General features: G+C 38.5%; 1 protein-coding gene across 2 annotated transcripts in view; it reads right to left on the bottom strand.

The window, feature by feature from the left end:
* LOC109029642 (Transmembrane O-mannosyltransferase targeting cadherins 2) overlaps nt 1-14,318 on the bottom strand; it is a 257,184-nt gene that overhangs the window by 181,360 nt on the left and 61,506 nt on the right. Inside the window, exon 1 of one of the 2 annotated variants that reach the window (XM_019040193.2) lies at nt 9,129-9,563. The exons of the other annotated variant lie outside the window; for it this stretch is intronic. The gene's annotated coding sequence lies outside the window, so the exon portion shown is untranslated. Of the gene's footprint in view, nt 1-9,128; nt 9,564-14,318 lie in introns of those variants that run through there. 2 annotated transcript variants of the gene reach the window in all.

A 14,318-nucleotide genomic window follows, 5' to 3' on the forward strand; every position in this document is an offset into this window, starting at 1 on the left:
GATAATGATGCCGTGATACTGAAGAGAATAGTATGACGATCGCATTTTCGAGATTGAGTCTCCTTCATAATTTTACAATCTAATGTACATGAACTGAACACTGGAAAAAAAAGATTGGATCTAGAGTCCAGACTCTTAAAAACATCGATAAAAAAAATACTCTTGATTCAATCGGATTTTTGCTTAAATCAAGAACCAAGCCTCTTAATTTGAGCGGATTTCCTTTTGATTTAGCAAAAATCAGATTGAATCACGAGTATTTTTTCTTGTCAATGTTTTCAAGAGTCTGGACTCTAGATCAAATGTGTTTTTTTTTTTCCAGTGAATGATTCTTCTACACGGAAAAACAAGTTTGCTAATTTCAATTTTATTCCTGCTTGATTTTACCGATCGCCAGATGTGTGATTGCGCTATGGTCAAAGGTATATCGACAGTTGAATTACCAGACTACGTACCTCGTTTGCGAGGTTAATGAAGCTCAGCTTCCGTTTCATATTTGTGAAGGAGAACAAACCAATATCATTCCGTGACGTTTTCACAGATTTTTCTTCACACGGGGACGAATAATCACGGGAGTTTTTAAAAATTGACGTTGAGCAGTTTTCCATCCAAGAAATAAAGTGGAACAGAAAGTCTACGATTTAGTCTGGTATTTTCACCGTCAATATGTGGCCAAGTTAGCCAAAAATGTAGTTGACTCAACCTCATCTCTAACTGCTACAACCCACCTTCTGACTACCGCCAAAATCAGGAAGGATTTTACTAAACTATTATTAGCAGGTTACTATCTGGAAGTTAGCAAAATTTACGTTACTTTCGAAGTGGAAGGATCGTTGGAAAGCAGCAAGTGCACATAATATTAACGTTGTTAATATTAACATACACTGGAAAAAAACACATTGGATCTGGAGTCCAGACTCTTAAAAACATCGACAAGAAAAATACTCTTGATTCAATCGGATTTTTGCCTAAATCAAAAACCAAGCCTCTTAATTTGAGCGGATTTCCTTTTGATCTAAGCAAAAATCTGATTGAATCAAGAGTATTTTTTCTCGTCAATATTTTCAAGAGTCTGGACTCTAGATCCATGTGTTTTTTTTTCCAGTGTAATAGCAGTGAGCTAGTCCACTTTAATCCGCAAAAGAGCTGCACATACTGCCGGTTTTTGTAAAATGGAACTCATTTCTCCCGATATAGATCCCTAAAACTTGTTTGTTTATTGTTGGAAACGTATAATTCAATAAGCATGCATGCGCAGTGGATTGCACATACGGCTATTTCGCAGAACATGACAGTATGAAACAAACGAGTTCCTTTTTCATCGTTCAATATAAAATTCAGAGTTTTGACCACTCAAATGATTAAGGAATGCTCTGCCGTGCAACGCAAAAGCGCCGTAAACGCAATTCTAATTTTTTTGGAAACAAAGTATCACAGCAGAAAAAATTGTGTACTTTGGGACAATGTTTTTAATGAATTCTTTCGTAAATACTATCAAGAACTCAACCTGACAATTTGAGGTACATGGGTGAACCAGTTTTTATTTTAGGGAGTGTTAAGTTCCAAAAAACGTGGGAAAATCTTGATGGATTTACGGCGTTCTTGCTTGGCACGGCAGTGCTGGAGGACTGAAAACTCATAGACATGATTCCCTCCATCGCTTACAAATCCCATCGCTCATGAATTTCGCCCAATCCCAGAATCGAACGATTCAATCGTCCGTATTTTAATCGAGCAAACGTTTTATCCGTCCACCAATCGAGTCAAAGAAGGATACGGCCTCGCTTCCCCGGGGGAATCCCGCGCACTTTTACCCTGTAATAAGAGCCAAGCCCTCCGCAATCCCAAAGGAGGCTGAGGCCTTAATTTGCCGGTGAGCGATTGTTAATTCGAAGCGCCTTCCCCGACCACGGACCGGGGGGGGGGGGGGGGGTACGGGTCCCCGGCCTGGTGTAGGCGCGAGGTCTAATTAAAACCTTGATTACTCCACGCGAGAAAAGAACAACAAAGCTCCGCGGAAGCCGGAAAAACGTGATTGGATCCCTTTGTAATCTGTGTGAATTACAGCGAGGCGTCGCGGGATGGGGATGGTGGGGGAAGTGGGGGAGGGGCCGCCCCGCGACTTGTCAAACGGAGTCGGCCGGGGGGCACCGTCGTCGTGGGGTTTAATGAAATTTCGGGACGTCTGGCGAAAGGCCGATGCCGATACGTGGCGATCCAATTCGATCGAGGGTTGAGGGCGGCCGAAACGAAAGGTTCCCTCTGATGTTGACCAGATGACGGCCTCATTTTCCGCGGATAATTCGATTCCCTCGCCGAATCGGGGCCCAGCGGTAAAAGCCCCCGGAATACCTGTGCGTAATTTCGGTTTGGCACTCGGAAAATTACTCGGGGATCCGAGTGAGATTTTTATTCAATATTTCTGGTCAGCGAATGAAGCGTGGAGATGATTTAGACGTAATGAAGGGTCCAGTGCGCGAACATGACCCTCTATGGCATAGCGTTACGAATTCGTAACAACTTATTTTGGGGTTTTAAAAATTGAATCTTTTTTCTGTCGTGGCAAATTTTCATTAGTTTTTTCTTCTTTCGAATATCTGACTCGGAGTGAGATTTTGGCGCGTATACGTAGTATACCGCCTTTGCGATCGTTTCGAACCCTGCTCGATACAATAACCGAGTCCCTTAGTTCCTTACCGAAAAGTGACTACCGCGAACTTTTGAGATTTTCCAAAGCGTGTAAAAAGTTTATTTATCCATCAATAATTATGATTTAAAGTTGTTTCTCATTCTGGGGGTCGCTAGTTTATGTGCAGTGAATACCAAGAGTCTACGTTACTTGGTTTTTTTAAAAAAAGCCTAAGAATGCGACGCGCTGATTTAAAATATGCATATATAAGCAGAATCAAGCGAATTGATTCGAGGATGGCTGAGCAGGTCGGCACTCTCGGAATGAGAATCTAACTCCTCCGTTTTGTTCAAAACGTTGCTTTGACAGATCTGTAACCTCGGTTATACTTTTCAAAAGTTGGTACCCGTGCTCTGAAAAACCCAAATAAGCCAAGTTCGTGTAACTATGGTGTCATTGCCTCGACCGGGCTGTGCTGTGTTGCCAATTGTTGGAGGATAGGTTACTTGCCCGGTGGTGGCTACCGCCACTCATGATAGTGCAATCTGTGTAAGTGCAATCTGTGATGAGCCTCGAGACTCATTAGACCATTAGCTAAACGTGGCTCATACAGGAATCCACTTACCCCTCTCTTCCCCACGCTCCTGATCACTGCGTCGGCGTCTCGACGAACAATAGCTAATGACGGTCGCCAAGCGAGGCCGGGATCCTCAGCCCCTCGCCCAATTACTTACGCTTCATTAACCATTTCACCGTCACGCTAGGATTCGTCCAATTTTAAAAAAAAATTGTTTCGCGAGTTTTTAGCAATTTTTTCCTTACTTTCCGTTAAAACACGAATTAAAAGAGGTCTCATTCATAAAAATCGGCCAATTAGAAGAGAAGTTACAGTATTCGAAATCCGAAGAAATCAACAAAACTTCTCCAAACAAAAAATAAAATGAAGGGGGAAAAAAAGAAATGTATAAATTACAATTTAATATGATTGACCTCAGAATTTGACAAGCAATTCAATTATAAAAAGGAGAAAAAATTGAGTGAAATTACAAAAAATTAGCCTCTTGCAAGGGGCTTTCTTGTATGAGTTTTGACCTGAAGACAAGTAAATCCCGTTATATTATTAAAACGAAATTGACTCCATAGTTTAATGCCTTAGTTTCTTGAATACGATTATTTTAAGCACTCGAAAATTTATACCAGCAATTTTACCCATGGGGTGATTTCCTGAGAGCTGATAATATCACGAATTTCTCATAGAGCCCTTCAAAAATGGCTTGCTTTTTGGGCAGCCGATTCGGCCATCAAACCGGGGTTTAAATGGAAGCTGATAATAACACAAAGCTCTGAGAAAAATTTTGAGATGAGTATAGGAACGGTTTGTAAATTACGAGGAGAGGCGGGCATTCTGTTCAGCATATCGATACATAAGTATTTTCACACGTAGAATTTAATTTTCACGTCAGGGAGTCGACATATTTTGATTTTTTTTATTTTATACGGAAAATTTATGGTTTTTCGGGATTGAAATTACTTACAATTGTTTCATGAAAAATGAATGCACCCAAAATGACTATAGCATTTTGACTTTCACATACGTGCACTCACTAAATTGATTGGTAAATTCAAAGAGTGGGTACATCGACCTGGTATATCAAGTTTCTGCGATTTTTTACGGCAAATCGGTAGATTTTCGGGATGTGGATTGCTTACTTTCAATTCATGAATGAATAAAGCATGGGCATGGTTGAGCTTCTTTGCATGAAAAGACGTTTAAAATAACAAAATCAAGACATATTTAAGACAATGGACCACTAGACAAGGTACGATTTTAGGCATTCTGATACATGTTTCTTGACCAGAATTTCACGTAAAACACGATTCGCGCAACGAAAATTACCGAAATCAACTCCAAAATAAGCCCCAAAATACCTTTAAATCGACTTTATCTTCTAGGAGTTCGACAGAATTTTTCCTTTCTTCGCTTAAATTTTTCCGTAGCACTTTTCTTCAAGAATCTGAAAAGATTTTGCTTGAGGCAGATCAAAAAACTTAAATTTGTTCGAATAGCTTTCTAGATTCACAATACACGGTCTCGTGAAGGTGCGTCGTTGACCTTGCAGTGTTGGATCGTGAATTCTCTTGTTGTGCTGCTTGCCTTTTTTGAAATCTCTGTAAATGAAAACTAAAGGGGTTGATATGTGCGAGTTAATGACGCGCCTTATCAACACATTGTGTTGGAGTTCACTGCTTGTTTATTCAATGTTTCTGGTCAGCAAATGAAGCGTGGAGATGATTTGGACGTAAATGAAGGGTTCACTGAGCGAACATGACCCTCTTTAGCGTTACGAATTCTTAACAACTTATTTTTGGGGTTTTTAAAATTGACTTTTTTTTCTGTTGCAAATTTGCATTAGTTTTCTTCTTTTGAATAACTGACTCCCAAATTTTGATAAACAATTTGATACTCTATGTTTTATATGCGACCTACAAAATAGATTAGTGCCCCCCAAAATGTGAGATTTAAAATTAATTCATGCCACAGAGGGTGGTGCCTGAGGGCTGTATTCATGGCCACTCCTTGATCAGTTACTATCTTCAGGAGGATCCTTATGTTTTCATTAGGTCTGGAGTAGGTTTTGGGAGTTCTTTCAGAATACATTAAAATAACAATTTTGACAAACTAGTAAACTTCAAAAGTAAACCTTGGAAAATAAAACTTAAATCCCAATGATTTCCCTCCATGAAATATGAATGACGTAAAATAAACATTTTAAAAGGTTTTTAAAAGGAACGATGGTGATAAGGACTGTTTTCGGACCCTTTCCCTTCCGTACCTTCCAGTTAATGCATACATTACGAGTTAAATATAATGTATAATGTAACTGGGCGTGATTAATTTTAGAACTCGTAAGAATTACTTCTTCATCCAAGATTTTCATTGAAAATTGTGTGTATGAGACATGATTAAGGTACGTTTCGTTGACTAAAATTCCGGATTTGGTGACTTTTGCCGACTTAGAGAATCCACCATTTATGTAGACAGGAAATGCTACATGGCACGATACGTTAAGTTGTTCCATAATTTCATTAGGTTGGATGAAGTTTCACAAAATTTGATGACAGCGGAATCGACGATTATACCTCATACATAAAAGTACGTTCAAAGTGACGAAGCTGCTCGGTTGATAAAACCGAACTGGATGCTTGAGAAACGATTTATTCCTCGTTCTCGTGATGAGAGATTTTCAGTGGTGTGGAAATATCATTCGTTCATGATCACCAAAAAGTTTGGACGCAACCAACAAACTGCAACTATGCCAGTGCGCTTGAGTCATTTTTCAGAAATGTAAATTTCGATTATTCTGCAAGAACTCTCTTTTTGTACTTTCTAATTTTAAGTTATCTTAAGCAAGTTTGATGGAAAGGATTGTTTTAATGTTTATCAAACATTTAATGTGTATGTTTGTTCAAGGACGAAGACAAGTTTTTCGAAGCAAGCGCGGCTGAAAAAAAAAAACTGTTTTTTTTTTTTTGAAGCATTGAATTATTTCGCGTCGAAAGTGTGCATACATCTCAGGGAATACAAACATTCTCCTAGAAAACCAGTAAATTTACGCTCCTCCGTCTGATTTCAAGAATCTGCGTTTTGGAAGCTTATGATAACTGAGCTACTCTCAGTAGAGGTCATGTTGTTCCATTGTAATACTCTTTAATCTCCATCAACGTTAAATTTTCATTTCTAATTGCATAATTTATTCGTTTATGCGAAATTAATCTCTCATGAATTTGCCTCGTGGTTCCAGGGAAATTAGCTGAAATTTTAAAAATGATCCGCAGCAAAACTAGATCTTTGCATGATCAGCAATCATCAAATTCTGACACTTAATTTGAATTTCAGGGTAAAAACGACTGTTCTACCGTCGTACTTTACAAATCGTTTAACGTCTACTCGTTAAAAATTTAAAAGTCTACAAAATCTCAGAGTTTTTTTGTAAAATTACACCGCCTTCTATTTTTAATGATGCTGTCTCAGAGTTTTAACCGATAAAAGTATTAGTCATTATTTAAATTGTGGCTCAAAAAAGAGAGTGCGCCTTAATTCCTTTGCATATGCAACGCGGTCAACTTCCGAGCGGGAAAAGTTGCATTCGAGCGCCGTCATGGATATCGATAACTGAACTCTGACGAAATTTAGCATCGATATCTATAATAATTTAGAGTTCTTCTTTGAACGCGCTTCTTCAATGCGACGTAGTAATAGTCCTCTCAAATTTATTTTTCCAAAGAAAAATAAACTCGTTTGTATTCTTTACTCTGCTCTATTCTTCCGCTAGAATATTCAAGTCATTGTTGGTAATTTTTGAAAACATTTATATGCACGGGGATTTTAAATCGGTTATTGAGTGGAGTGTTTTCAGAATTCAGTCACCATATGACAGTTCTGTTCATTTTCATGAGCAGAGATTGTGTTCAGCAACGATTGTGATCGACGCATCTCTTGTAATTAAGGCAGGGTAATTTTTTCATTTCTTTTCTTTTTATGTACAAGGAAAATATGATTATTCAGCTAAAAATAATAATTTGTAGATACATCAATCGGATTTGCGTGATAAATTGGTCCTTACACCAAAAACTTTAAATCGAGAAGAAAAAATCCAATGCACTTCTTTACGCGATATTGTTTAAATGCAGAGATTTTACCCTAGCTTGTAGCTTTAAGTAATTCAAAATGAACGTACGAAAAATACAATCCCGTAATCTTCAAAATATTTTGATACATTCTTGGTTTAATATCGTAAAAAATATGATACAATACCTCACGAGCTGTGAATGAACGCACTGTGACTTAAAATGTAATTCTTTTTCCCTTCTTTTTATTTCTTTATCGATTTGTCGCGCTCCTTTCCTATTATTTTCTGTTTCAAATTACTCAATTCTAAGAATATTTTATTATTCTGACGATTTTTAACTAACAAAATTTCTCATCATAGAATTATAAACGCACGATGAACAAATCTTTAAGACCAAATAATTTAAAAATAAATTAGTGGTTAATACGAGTGCAAATATTTAACAAGCAATCATTAAACAATCGTAACTGCTTTTCTTTGAAATGATCGTCTGGTCGTAAAAACAGCGAAGTTAGGCAAATATACTATAAATCTAATTTTTCATCTGAAATATTTAAGGCATGGGTGAATTTAGAAGGAACTATAATCAAATTCAAATTTTTGGTAAAAATATCAAGTTTTTTGGTGCTTTAAAAATAATTCTGATTTAGCCAAATACCTTGATAAAAATGTTAAGAAATTTTATTATTTAATGTGATTCAAAAATGGTCCTCTACGGGTCGGAGGATTTTGACTTAATTCCTAAAACATCCTGATCGTTAATTCTGTGTATTTTGAGTGTTCTAAGAATTAATTTGGGATTTAACTCCCCTTATCCGCTAAACTCTAGGAACAATCTAAAGCAAGAATGGCAAATAATTTCTGAAATTTCGATCTGAAAAGCGACGTCAAAATGAAGTTTCTTTTCTAAGAATTTAATAATATTTTATGATTGTTTGGTATGGTAGTCAAGTCCTAGATGAAAAAAAAAAATAGGGTCTCGAGAAGACTCAAATTCATTTAAATCAAAAACAGATCCGTGACTTTTCTCCTAAGCGCAATAATTTTCTGCAACAGCATTTTATTAAAATTAACATCTCACAAGCAGAAATAACAGTGCAAGTTATCACTACTGTTAAGCTGCAGTAAGCTCCATTAATTGTTGGAATAATCGTAATTTAACAGTGTATGTGTGCGTGTTCTTCGCATTTAATTTTTTTAAGGCCTGGTTTTAAGGTTAGTTTCACTCAAATATCTTCGTCGCATATATCGATGGTAAAACTGCAAAATGCGTGTCTCGGGTTGCGGTGTTGCAGACTTCCTGCCATACTTTATTTCCAGCACAGAAAACTACTGAACGTCATTTCGTAAAATTGTAGCAATTTTTCTTTTTCTTTTAAAGAATATTCTGTGCAAATTTCAAGCCATAATGTTGCTTTGGTCCCTTTGAAAAAAGTAAAATAGTAGGGGAGATTTCAAAACACCGAAACCGAGATACGCATTTTTCAGTTTCACCGACGATATTTATTCACCGCGCTAAGCAAGAACGCCGTAAATTTATCAACATTTTCCCTCGTTTTTTGGAACTTAACACTTAATAAAGTAAAAACTGTTTTACCCGTGCATCTCAAATTTTCAGGTTAATTTCTTGATAATATTTGCGAAAGAAATCTGTAAAAACATTGCCCCCAGGTGCACAAATTTTTCTGCTATGATGCATTGTTTCCAAAAAATGTGAAATGGCATTTGCGACGTTTTTGCGTTGCATGGCAGATTTCATGCCGCAAACGTCTCACCCTCGATGTTTATGCAGAATAAATTACAGCGATATACAATTGTATTTCGCAACACGAGCTATTTTTCCAGATACTGTAAATAAATGAAATTACCTCACGAGTCTCTCATCCCGATCCGGAAAGCCGGCCGGCGCGGGCCACAGTCATCTCCATCAAAACCGAACATACTCACATCGCCCAGAGCGAAATCGCTCTAGAATCAACTAAACGGCGACAACCAAAACAATACGTTCGAAAAAAACCTATCTGAAGCTAAAATTGCACATTTCCTGAATCGGAATTCGCAGACAGCGAGAGGATTCCGCAGACGCCGGCAAAACAACCGGCCGGGCCTCCGGTGAACAAGGAAAAAATCACGGGGCTATTCCGCGAGCGCTGCGGAAATTTTTTCAAAGCGCGGACGTGAAATTTTCAAACAATTCAGCGTCTTAAATTTCCAGGGAAATTTATTTTTGCGCTCGTGAACGAGTCGATCTGAGACCGCGCGAATGCTCGTCACAGCCGCACGGAGCTGCTCTTCACACTGACGCAACCAGCTGTTGAATGGTCGGGCGAGACTTTTGTTTTGATCAATGGCGCGACGGAGCATGCGCCCCCCGACGCGCCACCCCTTTCCCCTCCCCCACCCACACCCCCTCCTTTCCACCCCCCTCCCAACGTCGCCCGCCCCCGCTCCCAGCGGCTCGTTAAACCAATATCAAAATCGCGATAATCATCGTTACCACATTCTTAATATCATTATCCGTCATTAAAACCCGTTTTGTCATTAAGGCCCCCGCGCGGGTGGGAGGGGGGGCCTTCCGGGGAGCAGGTAATTAAGAGCGTGATTGCATCGCTAAGGGCTGTCGAGATGAGGGCTTGAACTTTTGGCTCCGGTGTCTTGTGCGAATTTCGCGCTGCATTCTGGCTGCGGGTAGGTCTCGAGTAACGACTGCCCAAGGCGAGGAGCGAAGCTCTTTGCCCGTGCATATACCTTTCATGATGTGCATTTATACGGAGAATCTCGGCGAGTGCAGTTATCTTACTTCTAGTTACTCAGAGCAAAGTTGCAAGTTGCTGGTCTTTTTCAAAATATTAAAAAAAAATGATGGTTTTGATACTAAAGTATTGTTTTTTCATACGGGCTTTTAACGAATGTTACCCAAAACATGTTTTACCATTGAGTGTTAATCGCACCAAATTTCCACTACCACTAATCTGCCGTGCTAAGGAAAAATGCCTCATAAACATTCGAGAGATGCCAAATTTTCCTCGATAAAACATGTATTTTTGACGACAGTCGCGCACATGTTTCTTTAAATTTTTCAGATATTTTAGATTAAATTGCGTACAAAGTGGTCTGAAAATTTTGGAAAAAATATTCACAATTTTTCCAGTAAATTCGGTTTTTATCAAAGGAGACTTGGTAACGTCTGAAGGCTCACACGGCGTTCTTCCTTAGCACGGCAGTAATCTGGTTCTCATAACACACATTTTTCGAAGTGTAGTCAGGGCTCAGGGATGTTTAATGCAGACGTGCGGAAAAAATTTACTTCGAGAGGATCGTAAAAAAAAAATGAGTTTTGAACAAACGCATGCCCTATTTTTACCGAGCTGAGCCAACCGGTACTGTGCACTGAAAAATATATTCCTGTAAAATATGCCGTGACAGGAATACTCGTTGCGTTTACCGGATAATCCTAGCGACAGAATGTAAATCTGAAGGAAGCAACAAGACTCCTGAATGAAACAAGGAAATTTCACTCCAACAGCCGTATTTGGTTAATTCAAATGTATCCATCGGGTTTTAGGTAACATTCTAATCGGGGTACAGATTTTAATACAATCTTTCCTGCTGGCTCAATTTTTATATCCTGTTTGAATGTTGGCAAGAAAAGACAATGATCAAAATTGTCGCCCATCAAAAGGGTGGTCCAGTCTGGCTCTGTTGCATACATTTCTTAAAGTGAAGTCATGCTATTTTGAAAAGATCAATGTAAAGTACTTAACTTTTACTTCAAGAGTAGCATTTTGGATCAAAAAGCGATATACAGAGGATGTATTTTAAATCCCTCACAATAGCAAAAATGATTAAATTATGCTATTTTGAAAATATCGATCTCAAGTACTTATTATTTATTTTACCGCAAGGAGCCACTTTGGATCAAAGTGCGTTATAATGAGGATGCATCTTAAATCCCTTACAATAGCAAAGATGACTAAATTATGCCATTTTGAAAATATCAATCTGAAGTATTTAACAATTTCACTGCAAGAATAACATTTTGGATCAAAGTATGTCAGGATGGGGATGTTTACTCAATCCCTTAGAATAGCACGGTAAAAATGATTAGATTTAGCTAATAAATGCCCCGGTTCCCGGCAAAAGTTCGGTTCTATTTCATTACCGATGATTCCCCGCCGTGCGACAATGGAAAAAGAATGAAATTAGCCGCCGAGCAGGGGAAAAAACCAGGTTCACCGAGCAAATAATTAATTCAGAAATACCTCACGATGAGGTTGCTCTGAGGGTGACTGTTGCATCGTTGGTAAGTAAATAAACGAATTAAAGTTTAAATCCGAGGATTTAGGGTTGGCAAAAAAAAGGGGAAAAAACCAAGGGTTGATAACGACGAGTTGCCATGGTTACCGCTGATATCCATGTGTTCATTGGGAGCGGTCTCTGTTTTCACTTATTATTTTCGACGACGGACGGATCTCCTGTCCGTAATTGGACGCGACGTTTCCAATTAAAAATCCTCGTCCGATGAGCTTAAGACTCGATAATTATTTTTTTATTTTATTTTTTTCGTCCGGGGAGCGGATTATCGGGAGGGCTCAACGGTATCGGACGGAAGGTCGCCATAAATATGGATGAGTCTGAAGTTTTATCATATTGATTTTGAGCGTGAATAATTGGTGTCCACTGAGAGCAGGGGTGAATGCGCGGGGTCATCCTGCTGTGCTACGAAAGAAAGTTGTATGAGCTTTCGAAGTTTGCCACATTGCCCCTTGCTAATCTACGTATTTTAGGCAAAATTTATGAATATCGTTCCAAGAAATTTTAAGATACGTAATTTTTCTAGTTTCACTAAGCTCTTCCAAATTGCTTCCGAATTTTTCTTGTGCGGTTTTGTTGTTGGGCAAAATTTTTCTACGGATCAAGGTGTTTCCTTGGAAACTTTAAAACCACCTAATGCGAAAAAAAAAGGTGAGCCAGGATTTAGGATTGAACGGAGAGACTGCGATAGGGGCTTGTTTCGCAGGTCAAAATGAGATTTTTTTCTATAGTCTATACTTCTTATTTTCGGAAACGTATACCGGTTTTAACTTCACCCTGCCACCCTCCTTCGCTCCATTAACGAACTGAAGGTTCGTCTTAATTTCGGGGACGATTTTTCATCTCATGAATAATGTCTATCATTATGTTTCTGAAACACCATAAATGATCATCCACAGCCTCAAAAATGTTTAAACCCCCTTGATTAACGAGGGATATCAAGGGGATGAAGGGACCAATTTTTCCCCTCTAATAGATCGTAAACTCCTCCAATCATGAAGTCCTCCTCCAATTTGAGATGTCGACATTTTTAGGACGTGGGTGACTTCATTAGTAAAAATTATTTTTAAAATTGATGAGTTTTTGTCTATACTCGTTGCAAATAAAAGTCTGAAAAACCGAATAATTTTCCAAAATAGAGGTGTGTCGTATTTCTGCTCGGGAAAACTTTTAGGGAAAACTTGAAAAACTGCATGGACGAAAAAAGTTTAGTATTGAACTATAGAGTACACTCCTATCACCCAGCCGTTTAACCTTGAGACTCTTTGATAAGAATGCAAGTGGCAAGTCTTTTGAATTATGCAAGTTGGCAACACTGCTTTTCCTACATTTAAATCCATTAAAAATATCGAATTTACGTGAGATGAGCTTTCTCACCAAGAATCGATTGGTTTACATGCATTTAAATGGAGGATAAACAATGTTGCCAATACTTTCAAGAATCGCCACTGCCTGCATGTTAAATTGCAAATACAATTTTGCATCATTTTCAAGGCAAAGCATTCACAACTTTCTGTAAAATTGATATTTCAATCAGATTAAATTTGGCAGTGTCTAGATATATTCATGCGGCGTCCTCCCGCAGAACAGTGTAACTCCCCATATCCACCGATCACCGGCTTAAAAGCAACTGAAGTTCTTATGTGTAAAACTACGTATGTGCCATTGGAAGTACAAGCTCCATCCGTTGCTTTTACACATAATGCCTCAAGTGCATCCTGACGAAACACTCGAGTGATGTTATTTTCTTTTGAGTATATTACACGGCGAATAGTGTAGTCAATGTTCCGGGAATCATTACGAGACTCCTAGAACTCACCTGAGGCTGGTATCGAATAAAAATTGAACTTTTATCAATAATAAACTCCAAAACCTCTGAGAGGTGCTGCCAATGATAATTTGGTGGTGAGAGTTCAAATGTGCAAATTGATTACCTAAAAATAAGAAGATCCTTCCAAACAGCAACTTTCTATGTTCAATATTAACCGAGAAATCGTCCTTTAAAAAGTCGGGTTTTTGACGTCGTCCGCCGCGGTAAAGACATGATATGTATTACCACAGTAGATGACTTCATAAATCAAGTTTTTCAAGGCGCGATATCTCGATTAATATTCGAGGTAGAGAGTTGCTGTTGGGACAGATCTTATTATTTTCAGTTGATCGGTAAGAATAAAGCATCAAAACATGATTCTGTGTCCAGAGCAACCGGCCCATTTTACGGATGAACTCTTTTAGCGCATGACAGCAATTATTTTGTATCTTGATAAATCAGAAGGTTCCAAATCCGAGAACCGGAAAAAGGGGTCACGCGCAATCCCAGCATGAAAAAGGCAGATGCGAGCAGTGGTTTCCAATCTCTACCTGTGGCTCATGTCAAAAACCACAAAAAACCGGAGGAAACCGCTTGTTTTTGTAGGTCACTGGTTTCGACGCATTAAAGCTCGTCACATGGAAATGTTATAATGGCTTCTCCTTCACACCTGCATTGGGAAATAGCAGAAAGGATATGCACAAAGGATATTATCTCAGGACAGGAAGGGAGGTTTTACCGCGGCGCAGCGTTGTAAAAGCTAAGATAATTATCAGCATATAAAATTGAAGTAGCACAAGGCACGAAATTTAAAATTCAGTATCCAACAACGACGCTACCATGATAAAGTGCGGTCAACAAGGTTGTCAGCTGTGGGTGAGAAAGAAAAAATGAATTGATTGTGAAATTTGATTGAACGTAATAGGAGAAAACC

The sequence above is a fragment of the Bemisia tabaci genome, chromosome 7, assembly GCF_918797505.1.
Source record: "Bemisia tabaci chromosome 7, PGI_BMITA_v3".
Taxonomy (NCBI): Eukaryota; Metazoa; Arthropoda; class Insecta; order Hemiptera; family Aleyrodidae; genus Bemisia; species Bemisia tabaci.